Here is a 21,624-nt window from a genome sequence, read left to right on the forward strand (position 1 = left end):
GGAATGGCTCCATAAAAGTGAGAGATAAGGCAAAATCCATATAGTTATTGCCAATTGTCTGATAAATCAATATCTCAGTCAATACATGAGAATCAAACTTATTTGTACATATATCCAAGTACTCGTCTGGGAGGTCTATACTCTATACATGAATTCCTTAAAAAATTTCACAATGTTCTCGCAGTGATCACTTACCCAGTACGTGTGTACACTGCTGTTATTCAAAAAAACCTTTTCCAAGCCAAACTGACACTGAATGTCGAGGCGTTAATTCGCTGGTTTAGTTAATTCTCCAGCAAAACAGACACACAGTGCTGTAGAAGAAATGAGACAAAATACGTCTTCATTAGGGCGGTGCCAGCGAGACTCAAAGCAATTATAACTTCGGATCCTCCATTAAAACATACGGATGCTCCGTATTACATACCCCGTTTTTTTCTTATGATGGCGAAGAATATTCTTCGCCCTCATAAGAAAAAAACGGGGTATGTAATACGGAGCATCCGTATGTTTTAATGGAGGATCCGAAGTTATAATTGCTTTGAGTCTCGCTGGCACCGCCCTAATGAAGACGTATTTTGTCTCATTTCTTCTACAGCACTGTGTGTCTGTTTTGCTGGAGAATTAACTAAAGAATATTCTTCGCCCTCATAAGAAAAAAACGGGGTATGTAATATGGAGCATCCGTATGTTTTAATGGAGGATCCGAAGTTATAATTGCTTTGAGTCTCGCTGGCACCGCCCTAATGAAGACGTATTTTGTCTCATTTCTTCTACAGCACTGTGTGTCTGTTTTGCTGGAGAATTAACTAAACCAGCGAATTAACGCCTCGACATTCAGTGTCAGTTTGGCTTGGAAAAGGTTTTTTTGAATAACAGCAGTGTACACACGTACTGGGTAAGTGATCACTGCGAGAACATTGTGAATTTTTTTAAGGAATTCATGTATAGAGTATAGACCTCCCAGACGAGTACTTGGATATATGTACAAATAAGTTTGATTCTCATGTATTGACTGAGATATTGATTTATCAGACAATTGGCAATAACTATATGGATTTTGCCTTATCTCTCACTTTTATGGAGCCATTCCAATTACTAAATGGACTTTGTCTAATCTCTCACTCTTTGTGGAGTTATTACAAAGAGAGAACAGCGTTGTAGCACTAATGGCTACCTCCTTTCTTCTTTTTTGTTCTTGCAGTATAACTTTGGATTTTAACATTGTGGGTGCGGATCAATCGACGCACCTTGTCTTGACAAGGCACCACTGAAGGGTGAGTGCTTTTTCACACAGGCCATTAGTTGACCCCTTTTTGATAAGGTATATTGATACTTAGCCCCGCTATTTATTTATCATTACAGGTGCCCAATGAATTCTAATTGACGTGCACTCTGAGAGACATTCCCCTTTCCCACTCCGTCCTGATGAAGACCCGTTGTTGAGGACTTGAACAACCCACTTTATGGTTGGGTCGAAACGTCGACGACATTCCCCCTTGGGAGCCTGTACCTACTGATCCCTGTCCATTGCCCCCCCCCTCTCTCTTCCTGGCCACCCCATTGCCAACGGTGCAATTGAAGGACCAAGGAATTTTATATAGCATTTAGCGAGTAAAAAAGAAGTATTTTTTACAAGCATTACCTAGGACAGGCTCATTATTTCTTTGTATATAAATCATCTACACTATTTTCTGATCTTCTTGATCATTCACTTGAGCACTTACTTTATCTTTCTCTGTGCACGTCTCCTCTTTTTATAAAATTGTAATTTGTGTTATGATGTGTGTAAATATATGTACATAGTTAGATTGATTTTCAAACATTGTTATATGGTATATTAAATTAATCGTCCCAAGAGGACCTTCTTGGTTTCATTGTTTCTTTGGCACTTACTGTAATTAAATTTCTTTGAGGCTGTGGGCTAATATCCTCTATGCTATTGAGACAACAGATTCAGTCTGGGTTTTGAGTCATTAAAATTGACCGAATGCTATGATTATTCTTATTAGTAAAATTATGTCTAGGACCATTTGTTGTCTGTACTGCTAAATACCCAGGTCCTTTGACTACATTGGGTCAACCCCTGTTTTATAACAGCCTCATTATCTGAAAGCATATAAATACAGCAATTCCACTATTGCAGTTATTTCCCTTTCCCTCTGTTGACAGTGCTGTTGTGCTCAGTTGTGCTCTCAAAAGGTCCATAAAACCGCAAAGCACAATCTCTTATGGGATAGAAAATCAGTGCATAGTAGTTTTGCGCCGCAAAAAGGGACAATATTAATGTGTGGTCTGTGAGCGTTATTCACTGCTCTACACGGATGTGTTCTCAATGAGGCGTATGACACCGGTGTGCGCACTACTGAAGCATTCTGAACAGCGTCATTCAGTATTTAACCGTGACAGGAATTTTGTGCAGTATTTTTTCACCTTCTGAAAGTTGCAGTAACGCATATTGTTTTATCCATCATTGTAGAGAGTGTGTGAGCGCACAGAATCCCACTCCCTGTTCACTGGTAGTTTATACCCTCTGTCTGGTGCAGGTGTGCGCTAGGTATCAGTGGTGTTTTGCTGGGTGTAGCGCCCATTCGCGAAGCTCTCAGTGCAAAACCACCTCCATTCTTGGTCGATGTCTCCTTCCATTTCCGCTAATGCTATATTGATGATGAAGTCACAGCAGGCCCCGCCCGGGCAGAAACCAGTCATGCCTGGAGCAGGGATACTCTCGTGTGGGAGCCGCAACGGTGCACTAAGCACATGACTGCGGCAAGACTGTCCCGGAGGTGGTGGCAGGTATGTGCTAATTTGAGGTATGGAGAGAGCGGCATCATGCTGTGTGGTAAGTGAGTGACATCAAAGCTCCATGCTGTCCGCAGTCTTCTTGTTATAAATATCAGATGTATGAAATGGACTCGGCAAAAATTACACCCGTGGTTGTTGTTTACTTCCCCAAAAAATCTGACCGGTAGCACTTTCAGAGAGGGAGAAAAAACGGGGTTGCAACTGACAGGGGCTATGTGTGATTCCATATATGCTTAAACATGTTTTAAAAGCAAATAACAAAAGGGAATTAATTAAATGAACTTAGGACAATGCTGAAAAACCTTTTCTTTAATGCTGCCATATCAGTAGGTTTTATAAAGTTAGCCTGGCTGTATATGCAAATAAAAATAATGTATCGCTGATGACATTGTCTAGGGGAAGACTGAATCGTATTGTAATTGCATTCATATAGTGCTTCCCTACTTCCGACAAGAAATTAAAGCACATCATTAGAACATTTTGCCTCGATTGTGTTAAGCGTATTTATGAAGGTGGCTTTATAAGTCCATTTTGAGTTATGTTTATCTGTTTATGGTGTTCACTGCACTGCCCAGGATGGTGTATGTTCATGTGCTTCCCTAGAGTTACTGACCCTGTTCTTTGCCTCCAGGCCGCCCTAGTTGCAAACGTGGCTAGTAAATGTTAGCACACAGAAGGGAACTACAGGAAACTGCAACAGGTGCACAGAGAGCTCTATACAATCCTGACCTTTCCCTGCAATCCGTTTGGAATGTCAGAGCGAGCCTGCATCCTTCAGATTGCAGCTTTTGCCTCCGTGACCTACGCTCCCACCTTTCCCATCTTCAGCAACATTAAGATTCTGGGGCCGGAAGCCGCGCCAGCCTTCAGATTCCTTACAGATACCTGACTAAAAACACCTCCTTCCGGCAAATATCGTACATGCATCCGAATCATGCATGCACCAACACTGGTGATTTTGAAAGAGAAAAATGCTGGCTTATTCACATTTTTACTTCAAAGAATTAATTTGGGAAACAATTGTACACAAAGGCTTATTTTAATGATTTCTTACACAGAGTTTGTTTGAACATGTGTGCTGGGAGTACAATAAACCATCATGTCAGCTGTAGTACATACAGCACCAATTTAAGGACATCATTTAAAGTTTGGTGACATAGGTGCCAGATGGCTGCACAGCATTATATGGTTAAAACATGGCGCCAGATTCATCAAGCAAGAGGCCACGGTGAAACTGCTGTTATGGAAAGGGGCGACCACTCGGTCCCCCCGAACGTATGGTTGGGTGCCCTGATCCCCCCGGGAAACCATTTTGGGCGGGAGGCGTGGTTCGGCTGGTATGCCCGAAGTGGCGTAGCCGGGGCACGCCCTTTCCCGCCAAGGAGGGGTTGTCCTAGACACCCGCACGGAAGACCACGCCCAGTAGGCGTACCGGAGGAGGGTCCCCGCCCTCCCGCAGATGAATAAATAGAGCGGGAATCCAAAGAAGCGTCCTCTTGTTCCTGTGCTCTGAAGGCTGCACCAACTCGTTGCTCGTGAGCCCTCGACGGAACAAGCGGCAATTTTGAGAACTTGTAATCTTGTTGTTTCTCTTTCAGTTCTGTGGAGTACGGAAGATCCAGTCCTCGTCGATCAACCAGCGCAGAATACACGAAGCTATGGCCGGCAAGAAAGCAGGAAAGAGCTCCGAGTTGGAGAAGGTACTGCGCACCTTGTCGAATCGAATGGCGATTATGGACCGAAAACTTGGAAAAGTTGACTCGATCGGTCGAGGTTTGGCCGATGTTAAGAAACAGTTAGCGGCCCAGAACAACTCAGGCCGTCCTAAGAAGGTAATAGGCCCGGCCTTGCCGGGAGTCGTCCCTGAGGGTAGGGGGAAGCGTGTTAAGAGGAGGGCGGTTTCTGGGGAGGATCCGGTTCCTGAGGTACCCCCAGTCGCCCCCATCACACCGGCGGACAGCCCGGTACCAAACCCAGATATAGGTTTACCGATCCTGGTTGTAATTACTCCTGTTAACGATGAGGAGATATCCCCGAATTGGCCATCCAGTTAGCGGCGGTGTTGCCATGGCTCAAGAAGAAAGCGGGGGGCAGTGGCCGCGGGGGACCCGGCCGAGGAGGCTAGACTAATAATCGAGCAGTTGCAGCAGTCGAGAGAGGCCGCGACGGCGAATGTTCCTCTTGTTCCCGCACAGGTGGCGCCGGGAGGACCTGCGGTTAGCCGGGAAAAGGCGGCAGACACGACTGCCGAACCTGGTAAGCACACATTGCCAATGGCAGGGGAGGGTTCATTACCTTCAAGGCGCGAAAGGGTGGCACAGCACATCCCTGCGGCCACAAAAGAACTGATATGGGGGGAGAAATATGTGAATATGTTTTCATTGTTGACTGACCATCGCGAGATGGAATATGCAAAATCCCAGAAAGATTTATGGCACCCCAGTGTATGGCGGGCCAAGATGGCGGAATTTAGGGTCGATGAGACGGTAGCAAATTGGGTAAAGGCCTTTTCCATATTTACGGCAGTCATGGGGGAACGAAAGCCTGAAATCATGACCGAGTTGACCTGTTATCAGAATAGGATTATGGATTTTTATATCATGTATGAGGGGGATGAGTGGAAAGGTTACGATATGAAATTCCGAAAAGCGAAAGAGTTTGATGCTACTTTGACCGGGGATTGCCTCGACTCGGTGTCATGGCACAAGCAGCTCTTGCCTGGGGCGGCAGGTACGTCCTCGCCGGGCTTGAGCGGGTCGGGGTCAGCTCGCCAAAGCCCGCGGTGCCCTTTCGAGCGGGCGCCAGTGGGGATTATCAGCCCAAGACCGGCGGGAATGGCGGCTAGCGGGGGGTTTGTTGGGGCTTCAATAGAGGCAACTGTAACAGGCCCCAGGGAACATGTAGGTTCAGGCATGCGTGTGCGGGCTGTGGGAACTCCTCACACCCGGAGAGTAGCTGTAGATCTAAAAACAGCGGAACGGGAGGAAAAGGGGGGTCTAAGCAAGAGTGAGGTGATACTTTGTAACCGATTGCCTACACCTGTCGATATCATGGCTCTGCTTCCTTGGTTGAACAAAAACCCTGATCATGTATCCGCCTGGGTGTTGAGGAACGGATTCCTATATGGCTTCAACATCCCGGCGGGGGATTTTCGGGGGGACTCCTTTTGTAAAAATCAGTTATCTGTCCAACATAACCCAAGCATAGCTGCAAAGAAGATTTCCATAGAAGTGAGCTTGGGGCGGGTGGCGGAGCCTTTTCATCGCCTGCCGGTGGCGGATTTCGTGTGTTCCCTGTTAGGGGTGGTCCAGAAGAAAGACCCTGGGGAGTTTAGACTCATTCACAACTTGTCTGCCCCAAGGGGTTCTTCGGTGAACGAAGCCATTGACCCAGATGTTTGTTCGGTGCGGTACGCATCGTTCGATGATGCCGTGGACATGTTAAATCACCTGGGCCCCGGAGCGCTGATGGCGAAATCGGACATCGAATCGGCATTCCGGTTGCTCCCGGTACACCCGCAAGATCAGCGCTTGCTAGGTTTTGCATTTCAGGAGAGTTATTACATGGATAAATGCATGCCTATGGGTTGCTCCATTTCTTGTGCCTATTTTGAAATGTTCAGCTGTTTTTTAGAGTGGGCATTCACCGAGGCCACAGGGCATAGGCATGTTATGCACTATCTGGATGACTTCTTGTTTTTGGGTGCAGCCGGCGATACGAAATGTGCGCAGGCGCTACGGGACTTCTGCATCCTCATGCGGGAGTTCGGAGTCCCACTGGCACCAGGTAAGACGGTCGGACCATCTACTTCACTGGAGTTTCTGGGAATTGAGCTCGCTTCTGTGGAAGGATGTTTCTGTTTACCGATGGAAAAGGTGGCCAAGTTTAGGGCTTCCTTGACACAATGCCTGGGCAAGGAGAAAGTGACCCTGCACCAGTTACAGCAAACAGTGGGTCAGCTTAAACTTTGCCTTGAGGTTGATACCAATGGCCCGCCCCTTCTCACGCTCTATTGCACAAGCTATGGTTGGTCTCAAGGAGGGACTTCAACGGTCGAGTTGTGTGGAACAAGCCACCAGCATCTTCGGATGAACTAGGTTTGTGGACTGACTCAGCTGGGAGCGTGGGATTTGGCGCCATTTTTGGTAACCGATGGTCGGCGCAAGTATGGCCGACATGGTGGCACTCCAGCGGTCTGACAGGTAACATTGGGTTCTTGGAGCTATTCCCCATTTGGGTTGCTCTGATGGCATGGCCAGACGACTTCAGGGACCGCTCGGTGGTGTTTTGGTCTGATAATATGACTGTGGTTGAGTGCCTTAACCAGCAGGCAAGTGGATCTTGAGATTATTGAAAGAAATCGTATTACGTTGCATGAGATTGAATGTACAGTTCAGGGCAAAACATGTGCCAGGCGCACTGAATTATGCAGCTGATGCACTCTCTTGTTCACACATGCAGGCTTTCAGGGGCTATTTACCCACAGCGGACCTAGTGGCGGCACCGTTCACCGAAGCACTATGGCTAATCGGTGCCCCGGATTACAAAACCTCGTGGCAGCCAGCTTAGCGCCCAGAACAAGGAAGGCATACGAAGGAGCGTTTTGTTCCTACTGCACATTTTTGGGTCCATCAGGGAAACAGAGCTGGGGTCAGGAGGACTCCTTCCTGGGGTTCCTGGTTGCGCTGCACAGAGGAGGCCGATCAGCGGCGTCGGCCAATAGACATAGGGCGGCCATTTCGTTCATGGCACAGGTGCATGGCATAAGAGACCCGACAGATTCCTTTTTGGTTAGGAAGGCACTCCGCGGCTGGCAACGCCTCGAGGGTCGCAAGCAGGATACGAGGCGCCCGATTGGTTTAGATAGATTGTCTCTACTTTTAGCAAAGCTAGATGAGACGTGCTCCTCCCTTTACGAAGCAGTACTGTTCCGGGCAGCTTTCGCCTTGGCATTCCATGGGGCTATGCGGGTGAGCGAACTGGCCGCAAGGAACAAGAAGGATATAGAGGGAGGCCTGGGCAGGGATCACGTCCAAATAAGGGGTGATTCGATGGTAATCTCGATAGCCAGGTCCAAGACTGACCAGGGAGCCATGGGTGATAGTGTTATTGTGCAGCACGCACAAGGGTCCCCCACTTGTCCGATAAAATGCGTAGAGGAATACTTGGCATTGAGGACGGCTACATGGGGGGGAGCTTGCTGAGGCACAAGGATGGCACCCCACTAACGAGATTTCAGTTTCAGAGGGTGTTAGCACTGTCAATCGCTGCCGCGGGCATGGACCCGTGCGATTTTGGGACCCACTCATTTAGGATAGGGGCTGCTACTGAGGCTACAGCCCGGGGTCAGAGTGCGGAGGAAGTAAAGCAGCTGGGCCGTTGGTCCTCGAATTGCTTCAAAAGGTATGTGCGATTGCACATGTTGTAAAGATCAATTGACATGCACTCACGCTTCTTGTCTTTTGTTTGAATTACAGTTTCGCGAGCCTGTCACGCGGGGCGGAATTGGAAGTCGACCCAGCATCAGGAGACCAGCGGTCGAGGATCACCGACTGGAGAGAGAGTGGTATGGGTCGTGGGCCACTCATATGTGAGGCGCGCCGGGGACGTATTCAAGGCAGGTGACGCGACTCACGCATCTGGGGAATACGGGTACAGAGTGACCTTCCATGGGAAGGGTGGGCTCTGTTTTGACCAATTTCAATCGTTCTTTGAGGGTCTTTTAGGGCAGCAAAGGTCACCGCCATCTGTAGTCATAGTACACCTGGGAGGCAATGACTTAGTGAAGCTGGGAAGACGAGGGTGATTAGAACACATCCTGTCGGCAGTTAGCTGGTTGGCTAAGAAACTCCCGGGGTGCACGATTGCCTGGTCCCACATGATCCCCAGGAAGAGTTGGCAGGGGGCATTTCAGTGTCAGCGTTGAAACACTCTGTTAAAAGGGTTAACAATAAAATAGGGAAATTGTTTCGCTCAGTGCAGTTGCATAGCATTCCTCACGGGTGTATTCACATGTATCTGAATGATGGGGTTCACCTGTCCAGGGAGGGAAATGATTTACTCATAGGAGACTTCATAGCATGGCTAAGGGGTTTGAGGAAGCATGACCTTTAGGAGGAATGGGGGGGCCGGATATTCGGTCAACTATCTGGCCTGTGGCGGTAAGGTCATGATCGGTGAGCAGTAATTTCAAGGTCCCTAGAGGGGGGGGCCACCCAGAATGGATGGGAGCGCCCGTGGGGAGGCGGCCATGGCCCCTTCCACGGGGAGGCGGCACCCACTAAGGATGGGTCGCCTAGGGGGAGACGGCCATAGGCCCCTCCCAGGGGGGAGGCGGCTAGATGCCCCTCCTACAAATTTCCCGGGGGCCGGATATCCGCGACGGCGGATAGAGAGTGTGGGATGGGGGTGAGTCCACGCTGTCCTTCCTACAGATACCTCACATGGGAACTCGGACGACCTTTAAGATGGCGTCGAGTGAAAAGGGGGCCCCCACGACAAGGGAAGTTACAGGTGGCAATGAGGGTAAAGTCCTCTGCGCATGCGCCACTCACACCGTGAGGGCGGGATTTTGGTAGTAGGGATCTGACACCGGTTAAGACCTTGCCGTTGGCCCTTAATGCTAGGATGTACAATTTTAATTTAGAATGTATGCATTTTCAGGATGCTAGACTCGGCTAGGAAACCTTTGTATTAGAGATCTGTTAAGGTTAGCCAAAGAACATGTCTTCATCGAAATGTAATAAATGTAAAATTGTACATAATTCATGAAACTTTTATTTAATGTTTTAAATTTTGTTTCATATTTTATTAAATACGGCCGGGGGGGTAACTCCCCCCGGCCTTCCAAAAGTTCAAACCTGTATCTGTCTACTCCCATTGGGAATTGGTGTTGGGAGGGGGTGGCGGGCATCCCGGCCATATGGAAAGGGGCGACCACTCGGTCCCCCCGAACGTATGGTTGGGTGCCCCGATCCCCCTGGGAAACCATTTTGGGCGGGAGGCGTGGCTCGGCTGGTATGCCCGAAGTGGCGTAGCCGGTGCATGCCCTTTCCCGCCCAGGAGGGGTTGTCCTCGACACCCGCACGGAAGACCACGCCCAGTAGGCGTACCGGAGGAGGGTCCCCGCCCTCCCGCAGATGAATAAATAGAGCGGGAATCCGAAGAAGCGTCCTCTTGTTCCTGTGCTCTGAAGGCTGCACCAACTCGTTGCTCGTGAGCCCTCGACGGAACAAGCGGCAATTTTGACCCACCCACCAGCCCCTTATGGCAATGTTTGTTTAAATAAAGTTTGATTAGATAGAAATGTATAGGCCTTTTTTCCTTTATAGAGAAGTAAGGGAATGTGTCATATAATGATGTGGCTTCTGCTTTTAGGATAATGTTTCCCTTTGCAGGAAAATGAAGTTGATGACTCATCAAGGCTATGTCAGAATTTTTCTTCTCTTAGTAGGTAAAACAACTGTCGTATTTATTTTTTGGTCGGGCGGTAAGGTCATGATTGGTGAGCAGTAATTTCAAGGTCCCTAGAGGGGGGCGCCACCCAGAATGGATGGGAGCGCCCGGGGGGAGGCGGCCATTGGCCCCTTCCACGGGGAGGCGGCACCCACTAAGGATGGGTCGCCTAGGGGGAGAAGGCCATAGGCCCCTCCCAGGGGGGAGGTGGCTAGATGCCCCTCCTACGAATTTCCCGGGGGCCGGATATCCGCGACGGCGGATAGAGAGTGTGGGATGGGGGGGGAGTCCACGCTGTCCTTCCTACAGATACCTCACACGGGAACTCGGACGACCTTTAAGATGGCGTCGAGTGAAAAGGGGGCCCCCACGACAAGGGAAGTTACAGGTGGCAATGAGGGTAAAGTCCTCTGCGCATGCGCCACTCACACCGTGAGGGCGGGATTTTGGTAGTAGGGATCTGACACCGGTTAAGACCTTGCCGTTGGCCCTTAATGCTAGGATGTACAATTTTAATTTAGAATGTATGTATTTTCAGGATGCTAGACTCGGCTAGGAAATCTTTGTATTAGAGACCTGTTAGGGTTAGCCAAAGAACATGTCTTCATCGAAATGTAATAAATGTAAAATTGTACATAATTCATGAAACTTTTATTTAATGTTTTAAATTTTGTTTCATATTTTAATAAATACGGCCGGGGGGGTAACTCCCCCCCGCCTTCCAAAAGTTCAAACCTGTGTCTGTCTACTCCCATTGGGAATTGGTGTTGGGAGGGGATGGCGGGCATCCCGGCCATAGTTACGTGGGCCTTCGGGTTGACTTCTAATTTTTTTATCCTTATCCGCTTTGCAGTATTTTCTTCAATATTCAACAATCTCCAGCACATTAAAAATAAGAATTTGTAATGCATTAAGGCAAGCATTCCGAGAGTTTAAACTATTAGCATTGTAAATGAGAATGCTTTTTATTTAACTGTTATGAAAACCAACACTTAAATAAAAGTCCTTGTCATTTACAACGCCGATAGCTGAAACTCTCGCACATGCGAGACCTATTGCATTGCAAATGCTTGTTTTTCTTGGAGGAAACTATTTTTCCCTGTGGAAAAACGCTTTCCTCTACATCTCTTCCAAGTCTGGAAAAGTTAGTCTAGCCCTTTGCTGGTGTAAATCGTCAACCATTTCCATTCGGGGGTGTAAATTTCCCATTGTGTCGCCTCTTAAAAAAACACGACATTTAACTGACAAAGAGTAGGGGCCAGATTTACAAGCCCCTTGCACCTCTTTTGCGCCGCCTTTGCGTTACTTTTGTGACGCAGCGGCGGCGCAAAACATGTGCCATGGTGCGGGCTGTTTACAACGTGACACATCTGGGAGATGCGTCACGTTGTAAAGCCCAGCGCCTTAAGGAGTCGTTCTGGTGCATGGGGGGCGTTCCGGCGCAGGAACACCTCCTAAAAGTGGCTGAGTGAAATCTAAAAGCTTTCACTTAGTCAGTTTTAGGCCAATGCTACGTCAAAACTCTGCGCCTGCTTGAAGCAGGCGTAAGGCTTGACGCAGCATTAATAGAATGGGCCCCCCAGAGCATTGCTGGAGCTGCGTCGCGCATGCGACGCAACTCCAGCAATGCGACACCTTTACGGCACAGATGATTGACGCATCTGTGCTGTTTTTTCCCCATGGTGCGCCACATTGTAAATGCGGCGCATCATGGGTGGCGGAGGCATGGCGCACAATTACTGGCGCATTGCTGCTAATTGGCAGAGATGCGACAGTAATTGTAAATATGACCCAAGGTTTTTAAAAAGAGTATTATAACACGTCAGGGTTTTAGCTACTTACTAAATAGTTAAAGATGTGTGCCACCCCCGCCCCCAATATCCTCATAGTGTAGGAATAAAAGAGTTCCATTCGAATACAGCAGATCTTGACTAGGAATGTCAATAACTTGATTTTAAAAGTTAGAATATTTGGACTGCAGAGCCCTAGCAGCGCCACGCATCTTTCTCTTTTTTCGAAAAACTAGAGTAAGTATTTGTGTGCATAGCCTTCTGTGCAAGGTAGGTACATGCATTCTTTTATTTAAAGCGTTCATGGCGTTGTCTCCGCTTAAAAGTATTTTACCAATTAACAAAAGTGTTTCGATGAAGAGAGGAACAAAACAGCATGGATGATAAAGGATAGACTGCAAAACGAGCAAATGAGGAGCTTTTGTTTAGTGGTCAGAGGAGCAGCCAGAATGCAGCAACAGTATATCCAGCTAGATGGAAGGACTACAAGAAAAGAACTGGTCAGGAGCTAAAAGGGTGGGAAGAGAGGGGGTTGATTCCACTTTTAATGGGATTTGAAGATAGCTTGGGATTGCTTTTAGAGAAGGGTTATGACGGGAAGAACGTCTTTCCCTTCAGCTTGAAGCATGAATATTGAGCTATAATCTACTGCAGATGGGAAGTTTGTTATCTGTAGTCCGATGTTTTTTAACGTAACGTAGGAGAGGTTGGAGATCATATGTTTCTTCATAGATGGACAGGGACATTCTAGGAAAGTCTCAGATATAGTCAAATTTCTTAGCGCCATCAACGAGCTATGCAGAACTCTGCCGTTGACGACTTTCTCCAAGACCTTAACATTCACTCATAATATTGCTAAATCATCTAGAATTCTAGCGTGTGTCTGCTCATTTTTCTTTGGCTTATTCCCTGTAGGATGTGATTGAAACAGTTATGTTCCACGGCCTCTAATGGTGGATCCATTGCACAAGCTTGAAAAATATCCAAACACAAAACATGACCAAAATATATAGTAAAAGCTTGGGAAAATAGACATTCACACCAAGAAAAGTAAGTAAAATGTAAAAAAATCTCTCTCATCCTCTGGGGCATCCCTCCAAGAGCGAATCAACCCTGGTTTACCCCCCTGATACCATCCCCCCCCCCTCGCAGTTTCTGTGCTTATTTCCACATGTCATGAACATAGTTCGTAATATCTACTTGGTTTGAAGAGTGATATTCAGACCAAGATTTGCGTGGACACATTATTGTTATTTTTTGTCTCCTTAATTGGTAATAAAATGAATCAGATCAAGCACCCCTGGCAAGCCATTGGGAACAGCAGACACTTGTGAGTAAAGGCTCCATGCCCTTCTTGTGATGAGTAGAATTTGGCGAAACTGACATTATAGTTTAGAGGACAGAGTATGAAGGAGTGGGTGTGCTATACATTACCAGTTTTGGCAGGGACTGGAGTACGCCTGTCCTGTAGCATAGACCTTGCCGTTGTGTCTACATGGGCACTGGTCAGCAGGAATGCACCCTTTGTTGTGAATGTCATCAAGAAGAGTTCCTGTGGTAACAAGACTAGTTTACCAAAATGCATATAGAGAGATAGCAAGTAGCTGATATACAACTGGGCAATAAGGCTGCTTCATTAGTGTCATACATTTAAATGAATCACAAAACCAAGCCAGTGGCACAAGAAAGTGAGGACTATATTTCCAAGAAATGGGGCAGAGCTGCAATCAATTTAGCTGCCCCACGCTGAATCATTTAAAAAACGCAGTGATGTGCCATATTTATAAGAATACGCCACATCCCTGTGTTTTCCCTTGTGCTGGCACCCCAAAAAAAGCTACAGTGAACCTGCACAGGCACCCTTGCACCATTGTTCAAGGGAGTTTGTGCTTCAAGGATGATTGTTTATGTGCAGGAAGGGCCTCCTTCCGGCACATAAACAACCTTTAAAGGTTTTTGCTCCTATGTATGCTGCAGATTACAGCACACATAGAGAGAGCAGAAACAAGGAGAAATAAAGGTATTTCTCCTCGTTGTGCAAATCTAACGTCTGCTTTTCTGTGGCGTTAGTTTTTGGAGCTGCCTCAAATTTACACCTCCATATAAATCTGGGGCATGGTCAAAAAGCAATGGGTATTGTGATGGAACGCGCACAGCAACACCCACTGCACGGCCGTTCACTCAGATACCTGCATGAAAGTTTACGATATTTCCAAAGCAGCGTTAAGTCATGCAAAGTGGCGTAACGCAGCTTTGTAAATATGGAGTAGGGCATTGTGCCACCATCCTAAAAAGTGACGCTCTGGAGTTAATGTATGGAGGCATTAATAAATTCTGTCAGCATCAGGCTAGATTAATCATTAAACAAAATAGTACGTGCTTAGGGCATCAAGGGTAAGGGGAACCCCTAATTAATTTTCAATTGCTGGATTTGCCATAGACCACATGGTGCAAAACTGCAAATGGTGCAGCTGGATCTATAAATAAAGTGGAACTATAAAACAATTAACATGATATTCCATCTTATTGTAAGTTTTGTTTCATTTCGAAAAATGTATTTTAATTTATGGTTTATTAATGTTTACATTTTGAATTATATATATATATGGGGGCACCAAAATCTTTTAAATGCTTAGGGCCTCGAACAGTCTTAATCCGGTCCTGATGGTAAGGGTAGTGATGGCAGAATACCCTTAACTAGATTCTACAGAGCATCTAATTTGTTAGTTACCACATTTTACTCAAGAACATGACTGCTAATTGGTGATTTGCTCAATCAGACCAGATATCCAAAGCACAAGAGTAATGACTTGTACGGATTTCATAAGACATGCTAGACTTTTCACGGCACTGGTACCCTTAGGTAAGTAATACTGTAGTATTGACAATGGCACTCCCATGATTATTTCGTGTGTATCCGGTTATCCAAGTGTAGATTCCATAGGTATTAATCGTAATTCTGAATGTATAGGTGAAGTATCATGACAAATGGCACTCGAAATCCATGTATTCAGCTGTGAACATCTATCTCAGGCTTCCTACTGCACTCACTGCTGTATAGCACAACGTCGTTTGACATATGTGGTTTTGTTCTACTTCATAAAGGGTTCTGAGGGGTTTCAACTTCAACTTTAGGGCAGAGAGGGCTTACAACTTTATTGATGCTGTATAAATTGATTATTAGACTTCCTTCATTTACATCTTTCTTACATACATTTTGTTGGAAATTTTCTTTTTCTTTCATTTCACATGTTGATTTCCCATTGCATTGGGAATTGTGGAAGCACATATGGAAAGTCAATATGCGAAAATGTTGTTTGGAGTTGAAAATAGCAATATATATTGAAACAACATTGTGCCAAACACAGAGTGAGTGCAATATGCAGTCTGGGATAGATAACCACAGCTGAATTTTTAACTTTAATCAATCAATCAATCAAGTAATTTGTAGAGCGCGCTACTCACCCGCTAGGGTCTCAAGGCGCTGGGAGGGGGGAGGGGGGTCGCTACTGCTCGAACAGCCAGGTCTTGAGTTGTTTCCTGAAGGAGAGATGGTCCTGGGCCAGCCGTAGGTGGGTGGGGAGGGAGTTCCATGTCTTGGCAGCCAGGTAGGAGAAGGATCTTCCTCCAGCGGTGGCTTTGCGAATTCGTGGGACGGAGGCGAGGGCGAGGCTGGCGGATCGGAGCTGGTGGGTGTGTAGGATGTGAGGCGGCTGTTGAGTTATTTCGGGCCCATGTCGTGGAGGGCCTTGTGTGCGTGGGTGAGGAGTCTGAACGTGATCCTCTTGCTGACGGGGAGTCAGTGCAGGTCTTTCAGGAACCCCTCTTCTTTTATTTCAACCTTGGGAAGGTTACTGGGGACCTAAACTTGTGTGGAATTACCAGGTGCCTATCTTTCGATTGTTCTGCTTACACACAGCTTAAGCCAACTTTCTGGGGCAAATCACATATGTATTAAACATATTTTGAAAGACCTATATAAAACAATGACTCAGAGTGTGATGATGTTAAACTAGGTTACAGAAACCTTTATGTGTATATAGGTTTTACCTATAATACAACAGTACATGGACCGATCACAACGGCCTGCCGGTTCCGATCCGACCAATATTTTTACATTCAGTCTGACTGCTGCATTATGAAGCAGCGGTAGGAGGCAGGGGGCATAGGGACTGACCTCTGCCTATCCAAGGGGCTTAAGGAGCCGTCAGGGCATCTGGTGGAAAGTAATCCCCTACAATTGGGCGGTCCTTGGCTCAGGCACCACCGTAGGGATTACGAGGCACGTTTCAGGCAGCTTTTCAATGGCAGTCCGACTGCCATTGAAAGGCTGTCAGAAATTGACTTTGGAGCCACTAGCAGGACTCAATCCCTCTGCAGCCTCCGCTCAAAGGTCTGGAGGGCCCTTGTGGTGACCCCCCAAATATCGATACCACAAGTGAAGGGCACCACGTGGTGCCTGACTCACGGTGCTTGGATGTTGTCTTTTCCGCCCGTTGCACAAGCCACAATAGGAAAGATTATGTTTCATGACCGCCTCATGGGCGGTCGCATCAGATGGAACTGCTGACTACTAGTCGGTCAGTTTCCAGTCCGACACACGTCCAACCGGCATCATAATTAGGGCCATAGTGATTTCAATGTCCTGTCTATTCAACCCTGCCATGTTTAGCACATGATTTTATTGCTGTTCAACCTTTGTCAAACAATGTTCAAAGTTTTACAGGTGAACATAGTTAAGGACCCTCAAAGTAAATAAAGCAAAAAGACTTGCATATACACCACTACCAACACTGTTTTCTAAAGAGTTCTTATGTTCCTCACAATCATAACAAGTGAACTTATAATGTTATAGACATATTGGATAAGTTGCAAGTACCCTTATAACATAAATGCAATATAAATAAAAAAGACGTTTAGTTTATGACTTGATGTGCTCTAACCAAAATTTGAACTGAAAATTCATATAAAATTAATTCCCAAAATATTAATTTCATGAACATAAATCACCTGACTTTATTGTGGTATAATGTCCTTCATGCCTCCATCGAGCTATCCCAAATAAGCTCATGTCAAACCTGCATACAGTTCAAGCAGGACATTTCTCAGCACTTACTTGTCTCCTTGCTTGATAACTATTCCAGATTCTCTTTTTTCTGATTAAAAGTCATATTTGGAGCTCATGAGCCTGTACTGCCCTTTTGGGAGCTCGGCCGGGTGGCCATGTCCAAAGGAGGTGGAAGATTTTTCTCGAATTTACTTACCAAAGCCCAAACCCAAGGATATTAGAGGCATGGTCAAGCCTCCTGGCAGACACTAGTAGAACTTGTAATTGGTAAAGACAACAGAAATTGATTTGGAGCAGATGTGCAAAGAAACTGAAATGTTCAGAGAAGAAATAAAAGCAAATTATTCAAATGAGAAATCTTTTAAAGATTTGGAGGATAATTTAAGGAAATTTGAGGAAGTAATAATTGAAAAAGATTACCTTTAACAGAGTTAAACGAGACTATGCTCAGTGGTGCATTTTTATTACTGCAAAGAGATTCAATTCTATTCGAAACGATGTCAGACTTGCAACAATACAGCAGAGACAGGGACTAAGATGAGAAACTAGCTCGGAAGTGAACATGGAGTCTTGCACGCAGGACAGAAACCCCTCAAATCCTGCATCCTCTGAAACAACTTTTTTTGACAAAGTTCGCCTCCTCAACCAGAATAGACTACGGCCTGGGAGGGTGACATGCTCATGGAAGGCTAACAAGAAGAGGAAAATGAATAGGTGGAAGTGGGGTAAGAAAAGCTCTAAATAAAGACAACACACCAATATAAGAAAAATATGACTCGGTGGAAGGACTCCAAATGAAGGACCAAGGGTGTAAGAAAGATAGTACTATTATTAACTTGTTGTAGCATGTGCTTCCGTCATATGCTTTCTGCACTGGAATTATGCCTTTCTTTCTGTCCTGACCAACCCAGATTATGCCTCATTTAGAGTAGAGTTATTCATTTTATTCAAAAATTAAAATATTGCAAATGTACAGTTCACCTAATGTGGAAAAGGCCAAGAAAGGTGTACCTATAGACTCCACACTACTGGCAATAAATAAAATTGAAGGCCTTAAAACCCTTTATGCACTAGAGATAGAAGGGAAGCTAGAGGTCCTCACGGAACAACAATCACTTATAAATATGAGATTGGAAATTAGTAGACAATGTACGAGTGGTTTTACACCACTTTTCAAGCACAATCCCATAATGCTACAAGACAATACTGATAATTTTCATGATTCATTGGGGCCGGAGGCTAAGGGTCTTCTCAGAAAAAGCAAGAGTACACCCTATGTTAACATCACAAGGAAACAGAGGCAAGCCATTACTTCACTCCAGGATGATGCTAGCATGATTAAACCCTTGCATAAGGGTGATAATGTGGTGTTATGGGAAAACAACACTAAATGGAGGAGGGACACCAACAGCTATAGGACACTAAGGCCCTAATTATGAGTCTGGCGGTCCAAGGACCACCAGAATCACGGGGGCTCGGCGGTGGTGGTCCAGCCACCACTGCACCTGCAGTCCAACTGCCCCTATTACGAGTTGGGCAATTGAACCACCCTTGGACCACTGCTGCCAGGGAGCTGCTGTTCCATGGAGGTGGCGTGGGGGTCAGTAGGCTGCAATATGCTTGGCGGGAATGTTACGGTCCTGCCAAGCATATTATGGTCTACATGGAGGTTCTAACTCCATGTAAACCCTAGAGGATAGGAAACAAAGAGGGCTCTACAGGGCCCCCTGTGCCCCTCCTACCCATGTGGTTCCACACAGAGAGCCATCGCATGTACCCCCTGTGTGCATGCACAACAGTTCCTGCACTGCTTATACTTTCGAGTCTATGCCGTGCTAAAACCTTGTGAGGCGCACTTATTGCGGTGCCTTTTTCAAAGGCCCCACCGCCTTTGAATGAGGCACCACCATGGGACCACCACGCCACGTGCTCCCCAGACCACTTTAAAGTTGGAAACTGGTGGGTGGTTGGTGGTGACTTTCAGTGGAGCGGAGGTGCTGCAGTTTGCAACCCTGCGCCACTCCCCTGCCAAAAGTCGTAATCAGGTCCTAAATATTTTCAGAAGATACACACCTCACAATACCACAACATCCTTCATGCTTACTATGACCAACTGTGGGAATGTCGGGAGACAGGTTTCTAATGGCATGATGAATACCAACTCCTTATGATTGATAAACCAATGTACCTGTATTCTACCTTTTTACTAAGGTGCATAACACCTTTGAAAAGCCACCAAGAAGGCCAATAGTGGCATAAATTGGCAATCTATTGGAAAATATGTCTATAATTTGAATCCTTTCTTACTACCCTTTGTCCTCAGTCAACCTTCTCACTGTCATGAAACTACAGACTTTATTGGTAAAATCACAGGCATGCACTGGGTACCGGGTTACTGGTTGATTACATTGAACATGCATTCAAAATGAATAAGGTGTAGCTTTCTGCCAGAGCCTTTTTAAGACTGGACATCCTGCACTTTATTTTTATGATCATAGTATTGTGCTTTTAAAAATGATCAAGTCTTGACTTAAACATAACATTTTCCTGATTTTGAGAATCAGCATTACAGGCAAGTCTTTGTGGGCATTTATGGCCACCTGTTTTTTCTCAAGCTATGCAAACTTATTGATGGGCTGGTGGGAGGAGCAGGTGGTCATGACCTTCTATAATGAGCATTATACTAGGCCCATTCCTTTGTGAACCAGGTACATAAATTATGTATTTGTCATATGGATGGCTCATTGGAATTGACTAAGGAGTTTGCTAAAATCCTGTGGACTAATTATCTCAATTTAAGCTTACCTCACACCATACATGACCGTCCAAGAGATTTCTTGGACATAAGAGAGAGGGACACATTGGAAATATCATTGTTTCAGAAAGAGATTGCCAGTAACAGTGTGCTACATGCCAGAAGGCAGCTGTTACATCTCATTGATTTATATTCAAAATGTACAAGCTACTGTATTGTTGTTTCTGGCCCTTTAATTGTATGCGACCTGTATACTTTCCATGCATGTTCCAGGTTCTTATAGAATTCTCTTAATAGATCGTTCTACTTGGTTGAGGCAGTTGCGTCTGTCCTTCAACTCAAGTGGATGCCTTTTGCCGTGCTGAAATAAAATGTCTCATTCTATAATATTCAGACTCATAGACTTGGTGAACTTAACATTGGCCTTTCTTCAGCACGGGAGTATAGTGTAACCCACAGAATTGTATTGTGATTACGTGCGGAATTTTTTTAAAGGAAAAGTTCTTGCCTGCGTTTCTACTTGTACCCTTATACGCTGGAGGTATTTGTTTCCCTGAGGCAGCAAGCAAAACCTATAGCGGTAATTGTAAGTAATGTGCCAGATCTTCAATTGCATTATTTAAGTGTTTTAGCACTTGCTCTACCACTTACCTCACACAAGAACCTCCCAGCGTCATCCTCTCAACCAGCGTTCCTTTTCCTGGAACTCTTACATAGAAGCATTCGGAGAACATGCAGCCGACCAGCGCATGATGTCATTGCGCTGATCTCTGCATATAACGTTTCATCGGCCATCTTACTATTGCCTAGCAACCGCTACCGCGCATCAGGAAGTGTCTAAACAATTACACAGAGACATTTGTATGGGCGTGTGTTTTCATTATGCATAAGTATTGTACACCAATTTTGGAATTTAAATAATATACGCTTGGTGCATTTTCCAGTCAAAATTAAGTTTTCCATCGGATTAGAGCTTTATTGAACTTTCCTTTATACGTGAGTCTCTCTTTCTTTTTTGCATATTTACATATTCTTTTACCACCACTTTTTTTGGTTATTGTAACAGTAATCCAAACATACATACTTCTGATAAAAACAAAAAATACTATACATTAATATTGACTTTCGGTGTATTATAAAATGCAGGTTGAAGACCCGGTGAAATTTCTTCAAAACAAAGTTGAACCAGCCATACCTTGGCCTAGGTCGAAAATGGAATTCATTACTTATATGAAAGCCATAAATGGTGAGCGCATGGGCGCAGAAAGGGAAAAAAGTATCTTACTTCACTGCCTTGGTTCTGAAGGATAGGTCATTTTCAGAGCGTTACCTCAAACTACACCACAAACTGGTGAAGGTGACAACATGAATCATATGTAGAAGCTTTAACAACATTGGAAAAGAGATTCAAGCCTACATCCACAATTGCTTCAAACAGATTTAAATTTTGCACCACAGCACAAAAGGATGATGAGTCTTTTGATGACTTTTTGACAACTTTGAGATCCTTAAGATTACAATGTAATTGTGGCAATATTACAGATGTTATGATACTTGACTAAATTATTGTATATGTCAAGAATAAAAAGATTCAAGAAAAGCTATGGGTCATGGGTGATCCTAAACTGGAAAAAGCTATTTCCATAGCAAAATCTACTGAACTTTCATGGAAATGGATGGATGAAGTTAAACTTAATTCTAACAAATCCACTACAGAGGAGGAAATCTGTGGTGTCAAATCAGAAAATTAA

The sequence above is a fragment of the Lissotriton vulgaris genome, unplaced genomic scaffold (assembly GCF_964263255.1).
Source record: "Lissotriton vulgaris unplaced genomic scaffold, aLisVul1.2 SCAFFOLD_516, whole genome shotgun sequence".
Taxonomy (NCBI): domain Eukaryota; kingdom Metazoa; phylum Chordata; class Amphibia; order Caudata; family Salamandridae; genus Lissotriton; species Lissotriton vulgaris.